Source organism: Miscanthus floridulus, chromosome 17, assembly GCF_019320115.1.
Source record: "Miscanthus floridulus cultivar M001 chromosome 17, ASM1932011v1, whole genome shotgun sequence".
Classification (NCBI taxonomy): domain Eukaryota; kingdom Viridiplantae; phylum Streptophyta; class Magnoliopsida; order Poales; family Poaceae; genus Miscanthus; species Miscanthus floridulus.
Window position 1 is genome coordinate 4,828,514 of NC_089596.1, and position 24,118 is coordinate 4,852,631.

Here is a 24,118-nt window from a genome sequence, read left to right on the forward strand (position 1 = left end):
CTCAGACACTCGGCAAAGGTGGCCACTATGCCGAGTGCCACCGGCAAGACACTCGGCGAAGGTAGCCTATTTGCCGAGTGTCCTGTCAAGACACTCGGCAAACAGGCGACCTTTGCCGAGTGCCTGGCCCGTGGCACTAGGCCCGTGGCACTCGGCAAATCTGTGATGTTTGCCGAGTGCAATGGCCTTTGCACTCGGTAAAGCATGTTCCCAAGTAGTCACTTTGCCGAGTGTCATGGCCATTGCACTCGGCAAAGTGACTGAAAATAGCCTTTTTATTTGTTTTTTACATCCCATCCAAACAAACAGAAGATATATATAACAAACATCACCAACATCACATATATATCATCAACAACACATATATATCACCAACACCACATATATATCACAAACGTCACATATATATCACAAACGTCACATGTCTCACAATATATCACAAATAAGTTCACAAGTAATCCAAGTGCTCCATCATCTACAACCACAATTGTAAATAGAAGTACCATTAACAACCACAAGTATCATCACCAAGATGGCCAATGAGACATATTTGGTGAAGGATTCGCTGAAGCATGAGGATCGTTCGATGCCGCCAATTGATTCTGCACAAAGGAGAAGAGATTGCATGTGTGAGACAAGATAAATATATACCATACATGAATAAAACTTTCATACTCCACTAGGTTTGACCGTAAGCATGAACATACAAACTAAAACATTTATACTCACAAGAGTAGAATAGTGTGGAGGTAGAGGTGGAGGTGGAGCGAATAGTGAAGGTGGCGGAACTACACCCGTAGCGGCGCTAAGACTTTGCATGTACTGAAGAATCTCCGCCATCCTCCATTGTTTGGCCTCCCGCTCGGCCTCCACCCTCTCCATCTTCGCCTGCATCTGCTCCCGTATCCTCCTCTCTTGTTCCAGCTGGGCCTACAATATATTCACCCCAATGTTACAATAATGCAAAGGAAAGGTATGAAAAAACCAATGAACGACGAATAAACCAGGAATAACCTCAAGTGCCTCCACCCGGTGGTGTGAAGTGTCCTGCCGTGGTCGTATGGCCGGGCTCGTGCTCGTGCTGCTTGCTCGAATCTAGGAGAGACTGGGAGTAGCGGCCGAGTCGATTGCACCGTCACCAATCCAGTACCGCCCATGCTTCTTGCCTCCTCCCACCCTCATGATGACTTCTCCATCAAGGTCCTCGGTGCTCGGATCATACTCTGGCCCATGGACCTCCCTTGCCATCGATGTGTACTCACTGAGGCGGTTGTGGACGGTCGCATTGCTGTACGCCTCGGGCCCGTCCTCTGGGTTGTAGTCGACATTGGATGTCACCTTGCCCTTGTGGGCCATAGCAAATGCCTTGAAGATGGAGCAAGGCTGGCCACCATATGACGCCGACTGCGAGAAAAACAGCAAGATGATTAGAAATCATGTAGAATTGAGCATTAGAATAAATAAATGAATTCGCGTACCCATGTTTCTGCGTATCCGCTGAGGCTGTGGCTGCCTTGATGGTGTGCTACACCTGGCATCATCAAATGCCGCTCCCAGCACAAGTTGTGCGTCTCCTCCCACTCGCGTGAGCACCACTTGTCCACCATCTGTACCCAGCACTGGGGATGCGCGACGCACCAATAAGGAATCATCTACAGGCCATCAAGTACATGACATATCAGAAGATGAAATTAAGCCTACTTAATCTCAAAAGGAATCAGTATTAATGTTCTGTATTTACCTGTAGGTACTGGTCCCGGGTCACCATCATGGTTCTTGTGTCCCTTTTGATGACCTTCATTCCAAGGATAGTCCCGTGGTAAGTTATGACGGCCTGGATGCGCGCCTCGTAATGCATGTCCACGATAAGTTTTTTGCAGCATTTGGTAGCCACTGCATTCGCCCTGGCCTTATGTCCATCCCGGCATCTAAAGAAATCCTGCATACAAACACGATGTATCCATTCATTATTTCAAGAATGTCCAATGAATGCGATGTATTGAGCAATATAGTGCGAGGAAGACTTACCCACAACTCTTGCTTCACTTGCTCCGCCTTGTTGTTGAATACCCTGCGGGCCCGATCTGCAGCATCGGGGGCGGCGGCATAGTGGTCAAACGAGTAGGCCGGCCCCGTCACTCTGGCATACTCAACCAGGCTAGGGAAGTGCTCCTTGCATAGAAGACCGAGGATGCCATTGACTTGGCGTGTGTGAGCACCTCCACTCTCCACAATCGTCTAGTTCCTGTCCAAGTGATTAAGAAAAATTATTAGTTTCTATTTTCATTTTCAACATATCATATAAAGTAGTGATTACATCTAAAGTTACTTACTTTTCCCCCTCGGGTTGAATCAGCGGGCTTCTCTCACGAGGTATCGGTCGCTGAGAGGGGCTCGCGGGACCTCGCAAGTAGACGCTCGATGAACTAGAGGAAGCGGAATCCCCTGCTGTCGCCTCCTCCTCATTGTCATCCTATGCATCCTCCTGTGCCTCCTCGGTGTCCTCCTAGGGCACCAGCTCCTCCTCCTCCTCATGCGACAGGGCGGTAGGCGACGGCTCCCTCATGCAGCTGCTCCTCCTCCTACTCTCCCCCGGTGCAGCGGTCCTTGTCCTTCGGTACAAGGACGCTAGCTTCCTCATCCCACCACCCACCATCTTTGTTCAATCACCTGCAATTAAAAAGAGTAAACCAATAAGCACAGATAAACAAGTAGTACTTAGAAAGAGATGCAAAATAAACAAAACATAATTACAAAATAACATAGTATTACATGTATTAGAAATAATCTTCATGATCGGGATTAGCTGGATCATAAGTCTCATCATCACTATCAATCATGTCGAAATAATCAACACTATCCGAATGAGCAATGTTGCCATTGTCATTGTCTAAATGTAATCGCTCAAGTATTTGTAAGTCTGTCACATTTTGCACCTCATCTCCAGCGTCCTCTTCAATAACCGTTTCATTGTCTACTTCCATTCTGATCACTTCGGTTAAGTATATCTCAAACCTCCCTTCTAGTCCCTCTTCTTGAAAGAACTCTCCGTCATATGTGTTGGGTCTAAGTTGTAATCTTCATCGTTTGGGACAGGCACTTTACCGTGTGGCGATACCATGTGCACAATATCCCAACCCTTAAGATGCCTTTTGGTTTGACACACATATGAGAGATAACAAACTTGTGTGGCCTATTGGGCCACAATATAGACATTGTCTCCTAGTAAGACGGAATCCTATCGAATTTTGACTAGCCCAAGATTAGAATATGTCCGTCTCGTTACTTCAGGATCAAACCAATGACATTTGAATATGACAGGATTAAAAGGTTTGGAACCATGAAACTTGAGTTCGTATATTTCTTTGATTCTTCCATAATACTCGACCTCATCAACGCCAGGCGTAAAAACTCTGGAACTTGTGGTTCTTCGATTGGGACGACTCTGCTCGTAGCTTGTTGTGCGAATGCGGTATCCATTCACGTCATAATCGGAAAATGACCTGACCCTATAGGCAAAGCCATCAGCAACCTGTCTCAACTCGGCACGCATAGACGCATCCCTCTGGCCCTGCAAGCTCAAGCAGGATACATCGTTATATTATTCGCACGTACGCGTAACTTAGAATGTCAAACTAAGTACGAGCTAAATTGGATGGTACCTTTCGTTTAAACCAAGAAATGAAATTGGGCATTCCATTTCCCGCACCCTGTCTAAGAAGGGTATCTAGCTGCTGCGGGGTAGGATCCCTTGATTGACGCCAGAATTCATGAAGAAATTCCTTGTACCAACGAGAAACAAGGGGGTTGGATGCAGAATAGTGACGACATATTTAACAAGTTCGTTGAGAACTTACTGCATGTACGGCGCCACTTCGTCAAGGTTGGTCAACACGTATAGCATGATATGGCGCCACTCTTCATGATTCAAGGTCTTGGGGGTCGATGCACTTGCGCTTCCGAGTTGCCCTTAGAAAGGCTGAGGTTCAATTTATTTTCGCCAGCATTGTAATGAGGGGGTAGATTATGCACGCTAGGGAGGTTGCCACCATAGTATGTTGTTGTGAAGTTCGCCACCTCCTCCAGAATGTATGCCTCTGCAATGAAGCCTCGATTTTGCATTTATTTCTACATTTCTTTCGAAGAACCTTTAGACATCTCTCAATTGGATAGCACCAATGGCCCTATACGGCCCCCCCATTCGTGCCTCATACGGGAGGTGCAAAATCAAATGCTGCATCGGATTGAAGAAGCCGGGTGGAAAGATCTTCTCCAACTTACAGAGCAACACATGTGCCATTCTTTCCAAGTCAGCAATCACGGTCCGAGATAACTCCTTGGCACAAGCTGGTGAAAGAAATAGCTCAACTCTGCCAGCACTAGCTAGACATGCTCAGGGACATAGCCTCGAACCATCACCAGAAGAAGCCGCTCAATCCACATGTGGTAGTCATGACTCTTCATCCCTAAGACTCGCATAGTAGATAAGTTCACTCCCCTCCTCAGATTAGCTGCATACCCATCAGAGAACATTAACGTCTAGATCCATTCTAGTACTTCCCTCCTTTGGGGCTTGATCAAGACAAAATCAGCCTTAGGCCTTCTCCATGTCTTGCCGCTACTAGGAGGCTTCATATGTTGGTTTGGTCTATCGCATAAGGTTGCCAGATCCACTCTAGCCTTAACGTTGTCCTTTGACATGTCACGAATGTCCATGATTGTTGCCCAAAGTGCCTCGGGGACATTCTTTTCAGTGTGCATTACATCAATGTTGTGTGGAAGGAGAAAGTCATCAAAATAGGGGAGCCGAGTCAAGCACGACTTATGAGTCCACATATGTTGCTCACCATATCCCACAAAACCACCTTCTGGATTGACCACGAGACCATCTATCTGTTCACAAACCACGGCACCAGTCATTATCGGTGGTGCAGGGTCCGTCACTACGACACCTTTCATAAAGTTCTTGATGTCTCGTCTAAATGCATGGTCAAGAGGGAGGAATTGCCGATGTTTGTCGAACGACGAATACTTGCCACCCTTCTGCAACCAAATGAACCTCAGACCTTCTTTGCATACTGGGCATGGGAACTTCTTGTGAACACACCAGGCACAGAATATCCCATACGCTAGGAAGTCATGCAGGGAGTAGTGGTACCAAACATGAATTTTGAAGTTTTTCTTTGTAGCTCGGTCGTATGTCCATACCCCTTCCTCCCAAGCATGGACCAATTCATCAATCACAGGCTCCATGAACACACCCATATTATTCCCCGGGTGTCCAGGAATTATCAACGACAAGAATACGTTCTGTCGTTGAAAGCATACGCCGGGGAGGGGGAGATTGAGGGGGATAACGAACACGGGCCAACATGTGTATGGGGCAGCCATCATTCCATAAGGATTGAACCCATCTGTTGCCAGCGCAACACATACATTATGATCCTCTTTAGCTTTCTCATGATGAATGCCATCAAAGTGGGTCCATGCTTCACCATCGGATGCATGTACCATCCTGTCAGGATTGTATCGTTTGTCATTTTTGTGCCATGTCATCTGTTTCGTGGATTCTTCGGTCATGTATAGCCATTGGATCCGCGGTATGAACGGAAGGTGCCGTAGGATTGTCACGGGAATGTCAAGCTACCTCTTCTAGCCATCACCAGAATCTACCTCCAGGAACCTAGAGGATTTTCACTTTGGACAGTACTTTGCTTCCACGTATTCTTTCCTAAATAGGATGCACCCCTTCGGGCAAGCATGTATCTGCTCATACGACATCTTAAGTGCACGAAGGAGTTTCTGTGACTCATGCATGCTCTTTGGCAGAAGGTGACCCTCCGAAAGTAGGCTGCCAATAACTGTCAACATACAATTGAAGGCGTCTTGACTCAGGCTATACTAGGACTTTAATGCCATTATGTGTCCAATGGCATCCAGTGGAGAAACCTTTGTCTGGCCGTGAAGGGGTTTCTGTGCCACGGCAAACATGTCATAGAACGCCTTTGCGGTTGCCTCTGGCTCCTCCTCCGTATGTCCTTCAGCGAATTGTGCCTCGTGATAGTCATTTAACATGTCTGCTACCCCGGCATCAGCATCATAATCCTCAACGCATGGTCTCACCACCTCCTCTCTCATACGATCGGCTTCACCATGGTAGACCCACCGGGTATAGTCTGCCATAAATCCATTCTTCCAAAGATGTTCCCCCATGACCTTCTTCGTTTGTCTTTTCCTGTTTGCGCATTTGCTGCAGGGACAGCAAATTTTACTCGCTCCTTTAGCAGCCACGCCAAATGCCCGTTCTAAGAAAGCATCGGTCTTATCGATCCATTCATTGGTGACCTGACCCTGACTTGCGCGGACCATGTACATCCACTCACGGTCCTCCATCCTCTAACATATATAGCGACGAGTAATATAAACATCAATTGCATCTACTTGATGTTCCTACTATCTAATAGGTGAGGATAGGTCCTAATCCCACGCGAGGATCCGTAGATGAGGTTAGTTTCCATGCTCTACTCCTATCCAAGACAGAATTTCGGCAGCACGTCCCCGCTGTTCTCCAAATACACGTCCTGCCAGGGAGAGTGTGTATCTGGAGAACAATAGGGAGATGATGCCGAAACTCTATATTGGATCGAAGCAGACCATGGAAACTAACCCCACCTACGCATCCGTGGGCTGTCCAAAAAATGTGGACAATTCGAAATAGATACGGTTTTAGATATGGAAATATCTGCAAATTTCCAACCGTATCTCTTTCGAACGGGAGACGCCTAACTGGGTTACGTGATCTATGACCATGATACGGAAAGAGGGGTTATACCTAGGGTGGCGGTGGAGTCAGGCTAGCGGGGCCATGGCGGGTCGGTGCAGTGGCGAGGCGACGCGGTGCAGGCAGACCTGCAACGGCGAGGAAGGCGATCGGGGTCGCCGAGGTACTCCGGCTCCGCTCCGATGGGCTCTTCACTACAAAAAAAGAAACATAAAACTATCAATACAAAATTTCGGCAGCACCTCCCCTGCACGGTGAGGTTTCCAAAACCTGCAAGAAAACCAACGACACGATGGCTGACATGCACATACATATGAACGGCACGATGGCCGACATGCACACGATTATATCCAACCACATATATATAACAATGTCACAACCACTCCTACGACTCCTACGACTACCAGCACTGCTACTCTACCACTACTACTATCGCAACTACTAGTAATACTATGACAACGATGACGGTAGGGCATACCTAGTGGGCGTCGTTGGGCGGCGGTGGTGAAGGGGCCAGGGCGCCGGTGGACAAGGCGACGGCTGGGGAAGCACCGGGGACGTGGCAACAGCGCTAGGGCGCCTCCTCCTCCTTCTTCCTCCTTCCTCCTTCTTCCTCCTCCTCCTTCTCTTCCTCCTTCCTCCTCTCCTCCTCTCCTCCTCCTCCTCTCTTTCTCCTCCTCCTCCGGTGGCGCGGCGTGGGGGGCGGCGGCGGCACTGGCGCAGTCAGTTGCTTGCGTGCGTGTGTGCGTGTGTGCGGTGTGTGTGGGCCGGCGAGGTTAAATCCCCCCTTTGCCGAGTGCCCCCGATCTGGCACTCGGCAAAGTATTTTTTTTAATTATTTTTAATTCTCTGCCGAGTGCCACCTGTCCTGGCACTCGGCAAAGAGTTTTTTTTTTTAAAAAAATTCTTTGCCGAGTGCCCCCGATCTGGCACTCGGCAAAGTATTTTTTTAATTTTTTTTAAATTCTTTGCCGAGTGCCACCCAGCCTGGCACTTGACAAAGAGGGGTTTTTTTTAAAAAATTTAAAATTCTTTGCCGAGTGCCAGCCGTCCTAGCACTCGGTAAAGAGGCTCCTTTGCCGAGCGCCAAACGCAGACACTCGACAAACCATTTTTATTTTTTTTCTTTCTGCCTCCAAACTTTTTCTGTAGTCCTCATACAATACCTGGTACTCCATGTTCCAATGTGGCACATTTCTCGGACTTTTTCTATATTTCTTTAATTTATTTCATTTAATTGAATTTTTTTAGATAATTCAAATTATAACTGCTAGTCATTCGAATAATGAAAAAATAAATGGGAAAATGATATTCATGTTATTTAGTATAATGTGAGGCCGTATCCAGGAACAGACCACCAATTTCAAACATCTTGTTCACGAAACATAACCACGAACTTGCAGTTGAGTTGTTTTTAAATTCTATAAAAAGCAAACGAAGACCGAAAATCTTAAAACTTGTCGAGATGTCATGATATCATATGTGGAGGCTGTGATAAAAAAATTGAGGAGGTTTCGCGCAAGTTTGTCACGTACGATGCTTACCACCTCGTCGGCCTCTTCATGAAATCATGAAACTTCTTCGGAGATTCTTCGGTTTGCAAGCATCGTACATGACAACTTGCGCGAAACCTTCTCAAATTTTTATCATAGCCTCCACATATGATATCATGACATCTTGACAAGTTTTATAATTTTTGGACTTCGTTTGCTTTTTATAGAATTTAAAAACAACTCGACCGCAAGTTCATGGTCATGTTTCGTGAACAAGATGTTCGAAATTGGTGGTCTGTTCCTAGATACGGCCTCACATTATACTAAATAACATGAATATCATTTTTTTATTTATTTTTTTCATTATTCGAATGACTAGCAGTTATAATTTGAATTATCCAAAAAAATTCAATTAAATGAAATAAATTAAAGAAATATAGAAAAAGTCCGAGAAATGTGCCACATTAGAACATGGAGTACCAGGTATTGTATGAGGACTGCAGAAAAAGTTTGGAGGTCAAAAGTGAAAAAAATATGGTTTGCCGAGTGTCAGGAGAAGACACTTGGCAAAGGGTTAACGTCGGCTGCCAGCCGTTAACGGTGGCGGCCCTTTGCCGAGTGTTCTCAAACCTGGTCTTTGCCGAGTGTTATTGTTTGCCAAGTGCTCAACACTCGGCAAACCACCTATTTGCCGAGTGGTTTCTCTCTGGCACTCGATAAATAGCCTCTTTGCCGAGCGTCCGATAAAAAGCACTCGGCAAAGTCTGGGACACTCGACAAAAAAGCCGTCTCCGGTAGTGCATGCATGTGCATGCATGTGATTTCCTACAATAATTATGCATGACAACTACACGAAGATTGAGATCTAGCTAGAATACGACAATTTTCCCTGTGGGCATCCGGGCCGGCCGGTTGATGTTTACCGGACTAACTACAGGAGGAGTTTCACAATCACATGGATTTGTAGCTAGAGATCGAGGACCTACGTGTCGCTTATTTAATAAGAGGGATAAATACAGACAGATACGTACTGGACCAACCGTGCCATTAATTAACGCGCGCGGCGTCAATTATTCGCTCGATCGCGTTGTCGCGTTTATACGCTTTTGATTCGGCGCGTAACAGTTGTTGCGTTCTATTCATGCACGTGCGTATATTTCTTGGACAAAGCATCCATTATTGTCAATTGCATGCATGCACAAGGTGTGTTTTTTTTGAAGCGCGCGCGCTGTATCATGGAGAAAGCTTAATTAACTATGTGTAAATAGACAGAATATTTAGATTTATAGTAGACGATGGCTGTCTATATATTGATATTTCGCATGCAAGTATTATGTATATATATACACGTACGGTATGACGGTAGCATACATGTTGTACATGGATAGGATACGTACACGCAGAGTATTATATTGTTATCCACGTACGGTAGCTTATAACCACTACTACAAAAAGTATTTTTAGGGGCGGCTAGTAACCCTTTGTAGGGGCGGTTTGGCCAGCCGACCCTACCGAACCGTCTCTACAAATTATGCATTTGTAGGGGCGGTTCTCAGGCCGCCCCTACAAATCGATTTGTAGGGGCGGCTGGTGATTGAACCGTCCCTACAAATCGATTTGTAGAGGCGGTTTGTATTACCAGCCGCCCCTACAAATCTATTTGTAGGGGCGGCTCAATCATGAGCCGCCCCTACAAATCCATTTGTAGGGGCGGCTGTAGTGCCGGCCGCCTCTATAATACCTGTTTGTAGGGGCGGTTCAATCTAGAACCGCCCCTACAGTACATTTTCCCGCAAAAAAAATTCAAATTTACAATTCAAATTCGACCAGAACTGTTTGTTTCCGCGTATTCCATCCAACGTTCGCGTTGCCGAACGCCGCGCGACCAACGTTCCGAACCACGTTCGCGTTGCCGAACGCCCTGCGACCAACGTTCCGAACACGACTAAGCACAATAGTATTATATAAACTATAATTACAAGTCCAGTTCATAAGAATATATACAATCCATCATTAAATATACAAATTTCATACACATTGTTATCAACGTCCTAGAGCTAGCCTTTCAGTCTCACGAAGATGTTGGTACTGAGGATTTCTACCTAAGTCAAACTCTCGGTCATGGTAGGCGCCTTTGACGTGTACAATCTGGTCCAATATGAAGTTGCAAATGTCGCCGACGAGCTCTAAGAGTTGGTCATCCTTGTATAGGTCTTTTTTCATTGCTTTCTCTTCTCTCCACTACAAGAAAACAAGTTTCGGTTTAGTATTTCATACCATGTACGAAGTTTTTATAACTACACGTTTGTGTGAAGAGATAGAATATTAAAATTTGCATGTAGACTTACCGGCCGTTACTATGCATGCATGTCTGAAGAGACAGAATATTATTGCAATTTGCATGACGACTTTGGGTTCATGTATTTCCGGTATTTATACATGGCAGTACATCAATAATTAATACATGGATATACAATACCACAATGAGGACTCGTATCCGTCCCAAATAACTTCTTTCTCCATCGGTTAGTTGGCATGACAGTACGTGTACGAACTAAGCTATTCCCTCTGTTCCAAATTATAAGTCGCTTTGACTTTTCTGGTACATCCATTTTAAATAATATGATGTACCAAAAAAGTAAAAGCGACTTATAATTTATAACGGAGGGAGTAGATTGCTCGGTGGAATTTATTATCTACCCCAAATTTAAATTCTCCACTTTGTGCAGGTTCTCATATTATTTTGATTTATTTTAAGATTTAACGATATTTTTCTTTCAGCGGTAGGCGATTTGTTCATCAATAGCGAGACATCATGTGATGACTTCATCATCTCGAGATTTGTCAATTCATCATAGTTGTCTTTCAAAGCTGCTCATAATGTAATGTGCTTGCATTCATAGAGTTGATGAGTGTGAGTACTCCGTATGTCTGTGTCTGGGTTTTTGCAAAAAAAAAAAAGTAGGCACGACAATATATGACAGCTATAGAACAGATGGTATAGCTTCATGTGCACCTGCGGGCTGCGTGTATGGTCCGAACGAAGCATCCACAATCGTCTCCATGCTATATGTGTAAAAAGATAGAATACGAGACGGTTGCATTAGTGATGCCCACCAAATTGCATATGGCTAGTTATTTTTTTGCCATTATACTCTCTTTAGCTTTTATAAAAAGTAGGTCGCCAAGGTCACGTTGAAATATATTTGAATTCATTTTTGCAAGTCTTTTTTTTTTGAAAAAAAAAATAGTTTATGTTTGTTTAGTCATCACATAACACTTCTAATTGCCAATGTGGTCACATTTACATCTCAATATAAAAATAATAGGTGTTGCTACAGTACTCTAGAATGATTGCGCGCCGTCTATTTAGTTTGATCTACGTGGATATGACGTTGACCTACTACCACCTCCTAAGAGGTATAAGACCGAGAGGATAAACATGGAAAATATTTTCCTATTAGATCTCTATGCTAAGATCATGTTTCAATCCATAGAGCTAATAGTTAGTTGCTAATAGTTAGTTCCTTGGATCCAAAAAGACCGAGCTAATAGTTTAGCTAATCATTAACTAAATACCCGACTAACAACTATTTTACTAGTTGAACAAACTAGTTAATAGCGGCAAAAATTAGCTAGCTAACTATTAGCAGCTAATGCATCCAAATAGGACCTAAGTCGAAGATAGTCAAGTGGCAACATGACTGTGCTCTCTCGTACCTGTCGTGATGCCACTATTTTGATTAATTAGTTCATGTTGTATGTCAATTTGCGTAATTAAACTCATCTCAAGACATGATTTTATATATAATAAGTGATCTATAAGTACCTCCAAGAGTGCTCTTTTGCTTCACAGTGATCGAGACAAGACATCAAATTGTGAACTTATAATATCAAGTATAGTGCTTGAGACAAAGGGGCAGTATAGTGGTTGAGACAAAGGAACACTTGTTGAAGTCGGGTTTCATGCCAAACTATATTTGTTGGACGAAGCACGGAGAAACCGGGGTTGTAGTGGAAGAAGGTGAAGAAGAACAATGGGACGATGATGACATTATTGCTGAATAAGGTGCCTTCAATGATACTGCAATGGGGGAAGCTGAAGGAGAGGTAGTGGCAGAAGATGAGCCCGCTGATGATCTTGGTCAGGCCATTCATGACGCACAAAGAGAATGCGAAAGTGAAAAGGAGAAGATCAAGTTCGAGCGCATGCTAGAGGATCACAAGAAATTGCTATACCCAACTTGTGATGCGGGGCAGAAAAAGTTGGGTACCACACTGGAATTGCTGCAATGGAAGGCAAAGAATGGTGTATCTGACAAGGGATTTGGGGGAGTTACTGAAAATCCAAAAGAAGATGCTTCCAAAGGATAACAAATTGCCCGTCACTATGTACGAAGCAAAACAGGTAGTCTGCCCTTTGGGATTAGAAATCCAGAAGATACATGCATGTCCTAATGATTGCATCCTCTACCGTGGCGAGGAGTACGAGAAGTTAGATGCATTCCCGGTATGTCATGCATCGTGGTATAAGATCAGGCGAGATGACCCTGGTGATGTTGAGGGCGAACGTCCCACGAAGAAAATCCCTACCAAGATTATGTGGTATGCTCCTATAATACCACGCTTGAAACGTCTGTTCAGAAACAAAGACCATACAAAGTTATTGCGATGGCACAAAGAAGACCGTAAGGTAGACAATATGTTGAGACACCCTGCTGATGGGTCCCAGTGGAGAGCAATCGATAGAGAATTCCCGGAGTTTGCAAATGACGCAAGAAACTTAAGGTTTGCTTTAAGTACGGATGGTATGAATCCTTTCGAGGAGCAAAGCAGTAGTCATAGCACTTGGCCTGTTACTCTATGTATCTACAACCTTCCTCCCTGGTTATGCATGAAGCGTAAGTTTATTATGATGCCAGTGCTCATCCAAGGCCCAAGGCAACCTGGCAACGACATCGATGTGTACCTGAGGCCACTAGTTGAAGAACTTCTACTTTTGTGGAACAGACCAGGTGTACGTGTGTGGGATGAGCACAAACAGGAGCACTTTGACCTGCAAGCATTGTTGTTCATAACAATCAATGATTGGCCTGCTCTAAGTAATATTTCAGAACAATCAGACAAGGGATATAATGCATGCACGCACTATTTCGATGACATTAAAGGTATATTCTTGAAAAAATATCGAAAGGTCATGTACCTTGGCCATCGTCGATTTCTTCCTGCGAATCACCCCCTAAGAAAGAAAGGCAAGCATTTTAAAGGTAAGGCAGACCACCAGACCAAGCCGGGCAACTGAACTGGTGAGGATGTACTCAATATGGTCAAGGATGTGAAAGTAGTATTTGGAAAGGCACATGGCAGTGAACCTGTTCCGAACGACGCCGACGGTCATGCACCCATGTGGAAGAAGAAGTCCATATTTTGGGAGCTACCCTATTGGCAAGTCCTAGAGGTCCGTAGTGCGATCGACGTGATGCACCTGGCGAAGAATCTTTGTGTGAACCTGCAAGGTTTCATGGGTGTGTATGGGAAGCCTAAGGACACACTTGAAGCACGACAGGACCTGAGTTGTTTGAGAGAAAGAGACAACCTGCATCCAGAGAAGACAGATGATGGACGCCATTACTTATGTCCTGCCAGCTACACTCTAAGCAAAGAGGAGAAGGAAATCATGTTTGAATGCTTAAACAACATCAAGGTACCATCTGGATTCTCCTCGAATATAAAGGGTATTATAAATGTGCCAGAGAAGAAATTCCTAAACTTAAAGTCCCATGACTGCCATGTGCTCATGACGCAATTTCTTCCAGTTGCATTAAGAGGGATTCTACCTCCAAATGTACGTCTAGCCACCATGAAGCTATGTGCATTCCTCAATGCAATTTCTCATAAGGCAATCGATCCAATGGATCTAGCTAAACTATAGAATGATGTGGTTCAATGTCTTGTCTGCTTTGAGTTGGTGTTCCCTCCTTCCTTCTTTAATATCATGACACACCTCCTAGTTCACCTAGTCAAGGAGATTAGCATTCTCGGTCCTATGTTTCTGCACAACATGTTCCCCTTTGAGAGGTTCATGGGAGTCCTAAAGAAATATGTTCACAACCATGCTCGGCCAGAAGGAAGCATCGCCAAGGGCTATGGAATAGAGGAGGTCATTGAGTTTTGTGTTGACTTTATTCCCGACCTTGACCTGATTGGTGTTCCTGAATCGCGACACGATGGGAGACTAAGTGGAAAGGGGACACTAGGGAAGAAACCATATATTGGTACGTAGGACAATTATTTTAATAAAGCACACTACACAGTTCTACAAAACTCCTTCTTGTTGGATCCATATATCGAGACACATAAAGAGTTGCTCCGATCCGAGTTTCTAGGAAAGTCTAAAGTTTGGATTACGCATCAGCACATGGAAACTTTCAGCGACTGGTTGCAAAAAAAATGTCAGGGTGATGAGAGTATTGATGAGCAACTGTATTTGTTGACTAGGTAGCCATCGTGGCATATCCTCACATACAAAGGTACGAGATAAATGGGAATACATTTTACACAGTAGCCCAAGATAAAAGGAGCACCAACCAAAATAGTGGTATCCGCATAGATGCCACCGACCCTAATGGAAATAAGCAAACATATTATGGCCGCATAGAGGAGATATGGGAACTAAACTATGCACCTACTTTTAAGGTACCTTTGTTCAAGTGCCAATGGGTAAAGGCGGCTGGAGGCGGAGTAGCAGTCGACAACCAGTATGGAATGACAACCGTGGACCTCAACAATATTGAGTACAAAGACGAACCGTTCGTCCTTGCCAAGGATGTGAATCAGGTGTTCTATGTCAAGGACATGTCTACAAAACCGAAGAGAGGGGAAAACAACAACGACCCAATCAATGAGCCAAAGCGCCATATAGTTCTTTTAGGGAAAAAACATCATCGGAATTGAAGACAAGTCAGACATATCAGAAGATTATGAAAAGGATGACCGAATTCCACCCTTCACAGTGAACAAAGACCCAAGCATCTAGCTAAATGATGAGGACACTCTATGGTTACGGCGCGATCATAACCAAGGGATATACGTTAAGAAGAAGTTCACTACTGTGCCCGCTTGATATATATAGTGATGTTTAATAGTGTGTATTAGAGGTATTATGTAATAATTGTGAATTCAGAGATATTTATTAAGTGTTTCCTTTTTTTCTATGTTCAGATTAAATTTGTGTTTGATGGTGGGATTTCTATGTCGCTTTTGGACAATGAGTGATGAAAAAATGAAAAGATTTACGTTAAAATGATGTGAAAACAAATTTCCAATCGAAAAACAAAAGTTTTAATGATTTAAATTAAACACTATATTTTTGCATTAACAAAATAGTAATTATTAATGACATTATGTTTCAATATTTATAAGAAAAAACAAAAAACTTTAGGTCACACAATTTTCATGTGTGCAATAAAGCAAAAATAAATCCATATTCTTTTAAAACAATTTTATGCCTTGTATTTAATTTACTGTGCAATTAACAAGACTTTAACATTTTATAGAAAGAAATATATAAAAAAATCAAATGGAGCTTGAAACGGGCGGGAAGTGAAACTGCAGCCCAACTTTAGTCCCGGGTAGATCTACCACCCGGGACTAAAGGTGGGCTGCATTTTTTGCGGCCCGCCAAAATACACCTTTAGTCCTGGCTGGTATTACCAGCCGGAACTAAAGGTCTTTTCATCCCGGGCGTTTACAGGAGCCGGGTCGAAAGGTCCCTCCCCTATATAAGGCGGTCGTTTCTTCTTCCTCCTAACTATTCGTCTTGGTCGCCCATCGCCACTGCCGCCGCCCTCGTCACCGTCACCCGTGGCCACCTCATCGTCCTTGACCTCGCCGCCACCGGAGCTGGCATCGATCTTCTCCTTCCTGACCTCTGACGCGCTCTTCGACTGCGCGTGGTCCGAGTCCCATTACTCCCTCTGCGGCGCCACCTCCAGGGACGGCTCCGTGCGCCTCTTCGATGCCGCGCGGCTCCCGGCACCGCAGAACCCCATGTGCCTCCTCTGCGAGCACACGCGGGAGGAGCACGACCTCGACTGGAACCCCAACGCCGGCCATCCCAACGCCGGCCGCCCCGTGCGCCACCAACGCCGCCGGCCCCAACGTACTGTGTATTGATATATATAAATTTGTTATATATATAAATTTGTTATATATATATATATTAGAGAGTTATAAATTTGTATTGTTATATATAAATTTGTTATATATATAAATTTGTCAAAGAGTTATAAATTTGTATTTTTATATATATAAATTTGTTATACATCTATATTAGAGAGTTATAAATTTATATTGTTATATAGCTAAATTTGTTATAAATATATATTAGAGTTATAACTTTATATTGTTATATATATAAATTTGTTATACATACATATTAGAGAGTTATAAATTTGTATTGTTATATATATATTTGTTATACATATTAGAGAGTTTTAAATTTATATTGTTATATATATAAATTTGTTATATATATCACTTGCCAATAAATATTTCTAGAAAATAAGAAATCAAAGTTATGCTTTGGAGACTTGAATTTCGAGTGTAGTTATTTAATTAATTTTAAGCACATGACTCGATCCATTTTATAGATATATGGTTTTTATTTTTTATAAATATATCTAGTGGTGTAAAAGCTAGATGGCTGCCCCAAGAGACAACATGGATGAAGAAATGATGGATATTATCAACACCGGCACTCAATTTGCCGATGGTGACCAGCAAGATGTAGATGACGGGAGTCAATACCTGGCTCTTGAAAATAAACAAGAAAATATTGTGCAAGAAAATACTGGCGAGGTATATATATATATATATATATATATATATATATATATATATATATATATATATATATATATATATATATATATATATATATATATATATATATATATATAAATATCTATCATCTATTATGTGTACACATGATATTTATTTATTCTTTTTTTATACGTAGCCCTCTGGATCGACAACCACAACGGCGAAAAGCAAAAATATTCGAGGCCCAAAAAAGCCATTGGAGGGGCACTACATAATATCGGAATTCAATATCGAGACAGGCGAACCACTTGGTCCACATGCAAGGAAATTTGTGCAACACTGTGGGTACCTTGTAAGGGATAGACTTCTGATCAGTGCCCATGAATGGAAGTAAAAGATCAACGAGCCTCATGTTAGTTTTATCTCTGATCTTGATAAGAATTTAATTTGGGATGATATCCTTCAACATTTCACGTTGCAAGTGGATGATTATGATGATATCAACGATGAAGAATTGAAGGAGCTAGTTCAAAAGTGGGTTATGAAGAAGATGGCCACACAATTCCAGACTTGGAAGAAATCCCTATACACGAAATACGTCAAGAAGAACCTAACGCCCAATTTCAATACTAGGGGCCCGCTCACGAAGTTGAGGCCCTACTGGAATGATTTTATACAGTACAAGACATCGGAAGAGGGTGAGGAACAGGTGAGAAGGAACCAAGAGAATGCCCGACATAAGGTATACCACCATGGCATGGGATCAGGTGGCTACGCGACTGCCATTCCTAAGTAGGAAAAATGGAAGCGGACATTCTTGCCAAGGGTATCACACCAAAATCACTCAATTGGCCTAAACGCGTGAAGCATTGGTTTTTCGCTCATGGGGGAACACTGGACCTACAGATCAGGAAGCTGGTTCATGGCCCAAAACTCAAAAGAGCAACACAAAGATTTTCTTATGCTCTACAAGCTAAAGCTATTGGTCCGTTCAGGCCCAATAGAGAGAAGAATGAACTGACGTATGCCATCGGGACTGCTGAACACAGTGGCCGAACGAGAGGTTTATGACGGAACATTTCTTGGGAGCATGGTTTACCTAACGACAAAGATACCTACAGAAGCCGGTAGAGAAGGAAGGATGAGAAAGTAGCGCGGATCAGCAGGTTGGAGGAATATGTTCGTGAGTCACGGGAGGCGTTGCTTCAAGCACAGGAGCGCGAAAAAGACATGCAAGCTAGAATGCAGGAGGAAATCATAAAGCAAGTGAAAATAGCAATGAGTGCCCAAAGGCAGGTATTAGATCCACGAATCAACATTAATATTAGCCCCTGATCAGTTTAAAAGCAGTTGCGCTTCCACGGAGTTGCTAAATCAAGATGACGCAATGCTACGTTTCCCCGTGGATGACATCACTGCATCATTTACATCATGTGAGCTACATATTCCAAAAGGGAATGCCACAATCATGGTGGCTCTCGGTATTTTTTCTCCTCCAGATCCTACCAAGACACCAAGAATCCATGGGGCAATAATACCACCTAAATATGTTAGCGTCTCAGTGGATAGAGTTAACAAAGGTTTTAGTGATCTAGATCTTAACATTCCAGGAGGTGATGGGGAGAAGACTCTAGGAGAAGCAGAGAAGACATTCATACTATGGCGCAAGCGCTACATCATTATTCCTGGGGTCTCTAGTCCACCGCCGCTTCCTCAACTGCCAGACAATAGGTGCGGACAAAAGTGAACGAAACAATTTTTTCACTAATTTTCTATTGACATGCATGATTAATAATAACAATTTCTTATACCTAATTATTCTTTTTTGTACTCACACAGCAGGGCCTCCGCCAACCTAAGTCCAATTATTCAATCTCCAGATCATCATAGTGCTCCGGGCAATGATTATGCAACGCCGCCACCGCCGCCACCTCCAAGGGGGTCTCAAACGGCTCCAAGGAGGTCTCCAATGGCTGCCCCGCCTCCCTTGATGACCAAGAAGCAGCCAGCTCCTAAGAGGTTCGCCCCACAAACGAAGCCGTTGGCCCACCAGCCGGCAAAGAAGAAAGCCTCCTCTAATCCAGTTATTCCCCAAAAACTGTCTTACAAGAAAAGTGAAAATGAATTAAATGCTACAGTACAAAAAAGATGTGAATAGTTCTTCGAAAAAGTAAGAAAGCAACGAGAAGCGAGGGAGAACCCGGAGAAACTGTACTTCTACCTACCTCCAGATCTTCTAAGAAAGAAGGTGGACCAGAAAAAAGCAGGAATCCCAAAAGACCTTGCCAAAATTGGACTACGACCGCTCTCTCACCAAGTCATTTGAGGCGGCGTAGAAAAAGACTAGAGCAGAGAAAGGTGTTGCACAACTCAGCAACAATCGCAACAATCAGTCCCCCTCTTGTCATTCGTAATGGATATGGTTCAAACTTAGACTTACTGGACATCGATTTTGAGGACCTGGTTCGGTTTTATGAGGATACTGGTTTGGACCTTGCCCAAGTGCTCGTTGAAGGACCATCTGCTCCGAAAGTAGATCCTTGGAAGAAATTTGAACATGGAAAGAGTCTATACAACCCTGAGTCCTTAGGTGAACTGGGTACGCAAATGTACCTGCTAAACAAGTGGTACATGGTGGCGTGTGAACGGGGAGAGACCTTTGTTTCTGTCAGAGTTAGAAACCAGCATTACTTCCGTGGCGATGACGTTATATATGTCGAGTTTTTAGAATTACACCAACTATGCCACCTGGACTCTCTCGACAAAAGTCTCATTAGCTGCTATTGTCTGTAAGTGTGATTATTTTCTACTATTAAAGTGTATATATATAAAGCTACATGTATATATATAAATTATATATCCTCACACTATATTTTTATATATGCAGATATGAGATGACAGAACTCAGAAAGAGAAAGGATAATGATGTTGGTTTCGTTGATCCAAATATCTTATTCAAACACCCTAATCCCCCGCCTGAATGGAAAGCTGAACTCGAGAAAAATCTCATGAGGTTCTTAGTGAACCAACAAAATAAGGACATACTCTTCCCCTACAACTTCAAGTGAGTGTTAAATAATTAATGTCGATCATATGGACATTTGTTCAATTATTTGCTTACTAGCTAAGCTATCTCCCATATATATATATGTTGACTCTAGTTAATATCGATCATATTTGTGTATAAAAACATATGCAGCAATCACTGGATATTGATGATCATCGATATGGCCAATAGTAGGTTGAGCATCTTAGACTCGTTAAGAAAAGAGCAAACAGAGTACCAAGACATGATAGATATTATCCAAGGGTAATTTGGTCTCTCTAGCAACTATATATACCCCGATCTCTTAACTGCAACAATTATTAAAGGCCAAATTAATTTTTTATTTTATTGGGCGCAGTGTTTGGAAAAGTTTCATTGAGGAACACCACATAAAACATTGTAAAGCGCCACTAGATGTAATCGCACACAAAGTAAGTACTAGCTACATTTATATATATATAATTTAATTAACACTATGCATGCTTTCAATTTACCGGATCTTTTTTCTCGTAAAAGTGGGTTCTGAGGCAAGAACAGGGGACCAACTACTGCGGATACTATGTTTGCGAGTTCATCATGCCGTACTCAAAAAGAACTCCTGAAGAGATCCTCAAAGTACGTTATATAAATATATTCATATATTCACAATTTCTTTTATTTCTCATATATATAAGTAATCACGTGACCAACACACACGCGCGCGCGCGCACACACACACACACACACACACACACATATATATATATATATATATATATATATATATATATATATATATATATTAATACTTTTCCTTTAACTTTTATTGAAGACTCTATGGTTGAAGGAAAAAGTCATACGACGTGACCAACTAAAAGCAATTCAAGAGACCATAGCAGGATTTCTTAATGACCAGGTCTTAAACCCGGCCGACGATTTCTACAATGACATGAACGAAACATGGAAGCCAAACCAGATGGAGTGAATTTGTTATCCCAAGGATATGATAGAATATACAATGCAAGCTTTATTTGTAATATATATATACATATTATATGTACATAAAATAATGTACAATATATGTATATGCATGTAATATATACGTTAGTTTCATACTTTAGTTTATACAAAATGTTCGAACATTATAACCGTGTAGAATACGTATATTATTAGCAGCGTAGAATGCGTATTCGAAAACCTATTCGAAAACCAAAACGAATCATCAATTGAAAATAGAAACAAAAAAAAAGAAAAAAAAACTTTAGTCCCGGTTGGTATTGGGTCGGCCCACATGGCCAGGCCGGGAGGCCTCTTTAGCTCCGAGTGAGAAACCGAGACTAAAGGAGGGGCCCTTTAGTCCTGGATTCATGCTCCCGGTTGGGAAACCGGGACTGAAGGGGTTTCCCAACCGGGAGTACAGCTTGTTTCTGTACTAGTGTTTGTATTATATCATTTTAAAATTTTAATATGTTTGGTTAATTCAAGCCACTATTTTTTGTGTATTTACAATTCATAGAATTATTTTTTTTGCTTTTTTGTTATTTTTGAATTTCCTTTTTTTGAAGCAGGAGACCATTACCTTTTTGTGCATTTGCTATGCATAGAATCTTTAGTTACACAAATTCTACCTAGAAATTACACAAAAATTGTCATCGTAACTCCAGTATCAGTACAGTGAAAATCCAGTATAAATTGATAGTAATTAAAATTGGGGATATGTGGGATCTTTTATTTTTATGTTTTCTCAAATTTGCCTTTTTGCTTTACATTGTTGAAAAAAGGCCTATATAATCATGCTAATTTACATTCCACAAATTAAATCTGCATTTTATTTTATTTCACTTTATTTTGACATCTTCATACACTTTGTTCCTAGACATAAAATTTATTTTATTTCTGTTTATTTAATTTACGTCATGGTGATTCTAGCTTTTGGATTGCGTCTGCCCTGGTTTTTCTAGGGCCCGTTTATAGAACACTCGAGTGTTCAAAGGCCTGAGAACACTCGAGTTTTGCACTTCACGCCTTCATCCTCCTCCCGACGCTTCACCGTCGCCCGCTGCCCCGCCGCAATGCGGTAGGGTCTCGCCGGAGCTCCACAGTCGAGACCCTACCACACCCGTGCCAGCCTCCTTCTCCCCCCTCCCCCGCCGCCATCATGGCCATGGGCACCCCCGCCCCGACTTTGCCCAGCCTGTTCTCAACTACGGCCCCGACAATGCATGGAGTGAGACTTGAAACTATAGATAGGTACACGATCTGTTGTCCTCAACTATGGATGGGATCTAGCTACTGTCATGCATGCCAGAGCTTCAAACGCATGTGCCTTCAATTTGTTCGGTAGGAGGACTACAACAACAATGCATGCATGTAAATATTTAACATATTGACATGCATATATATATATATATGTGACAATGTAAGGGTAGCCTTGAGTTTTACCGCACTTCACAAACTCGGCCAGACACAACATAAGTTATTGCATTGGCTATACTGCCACACTAGAAATATAATCATTTCTACCCTATATATAGTTTGACTTTCAGGGGCGCTTGGTAATTTGAACGGCCCTATAAATTTTCATTTGAAGTTGGGCGAAGACAAAATAACTATATATCAAAATTGTGGAGCTCGAAGAGATATAAAACTTTTATAGTTAATGACTTTTTATTGGAGATCATTAAGGTCCCAAATATACGTTTTAAGTTCTTAGATTTTTAAATTCAAATTTTCAAACTTTTTTTAAACTAGCCATGATGTTGGAACATGGTAATAGATGAAAAGCTAAAATATTGTAAAACAAGCTATGAAGCCTAGCTAGCTAGGGAAATTTTAGTAGGCTTTAATTTGTAAAAAAAATATAATTCTTTGCATTTCCAAATACCCAGCCTCAATAAGTCCTGAACCGTCCACTAGCTACCAGGTCGATCTACTAGGCGCTAGTGTCTAGTTATCCACTGCTGGGCGGGACTAGCTGTCGGCGCTGCAACTAGCCCTAGCCTGCAGGTAAGGACGGCCGGCACATGCAATTAATGACGTCCATGACACCACCAGGCTGGCTGCAGGCAGGCATCTAGGGCGTGTTTGCGACCCTATACCTGGCCGGCCTAGCCAGCCCAACTGGCCCAAGCCTGGGCAGGCCTGCCCCAAGTGGTGCAACAGCTCTTGTTTGCGCCTGTTTACCCAGTGAGCCCGGCTCAGGCGAGGCTGTGTTTGTCATCGAAGAGGCAGCCGGGCTGAGAGGATAACCGCCACCAACTACCACACCGAGATAGTGTTTGTCATTTGGCTATGGTCGGCCAGGCCCATAACAACAAACAGAAATGGACATGAATGAAAGGAGAATGAGGTTGCTCTTCCATAACCGTTACAACAACAAATCAAAGTTTCAGCATGAAATAGTTGGCCTCAGACATGCTAATTTAACAATTCATGGCATTACTGGCTACATGGGATAATCAAAGTCAGTAAAGAAGAACAGAAGCATGGGTCAGTCAAGTTTTGAAGCCAACAAACGAAAAAGTTCACAGAAATAGATAAGAGACAGCAAAATGATATGTAGCCAGCTAATGCATCGATCCATTGTGTCATCATTGGCCAAAATACAACATTTAACAGTTTGGCAAGCCAAGAAGGGCAACAAGTTAACAGAAAGCATGTAGCCAGCTAATGCAGTCATCCTATTGTGTCATCATCAGCCTAATTAAAACAATAGCTGTGGCACATGAACAACTTGAGTGACAGACCAACTACAACCATAAACAAGATCAAGATGATAGCATTTTTGCAACAGCCTTGCAGCCCAAGTAAATGAGGATAGATTTCAGAACCTTGACCTGTCACCAGTTCATGGGATGCTGATGCATCCCCATGAGGGGCATGAATTGGTAACAGCAAGGGTTCTTGAGGTACCCTTGCATTAAAATCTCTAAGAGCATCATCATAGTTGTTGTACTTCTGATAGATAGCCCCTTCTTCCCTAAGCACTTGCTTAGC

General features: G+C 42.7%; 1 pseudogene; it reads right to left on the reverse strand.

The window, feature by feature from the left end:
• LOC136515117 (uncharacterized) overlaps positions 1-16,389 on the reverse strand; it is a 17,575-nt pseudogene extending 1,186 nt beyond the window's left edge.
• Between the last annotated feature and the right edge of the window lie 7,729 nt (positions 16,390-24,118).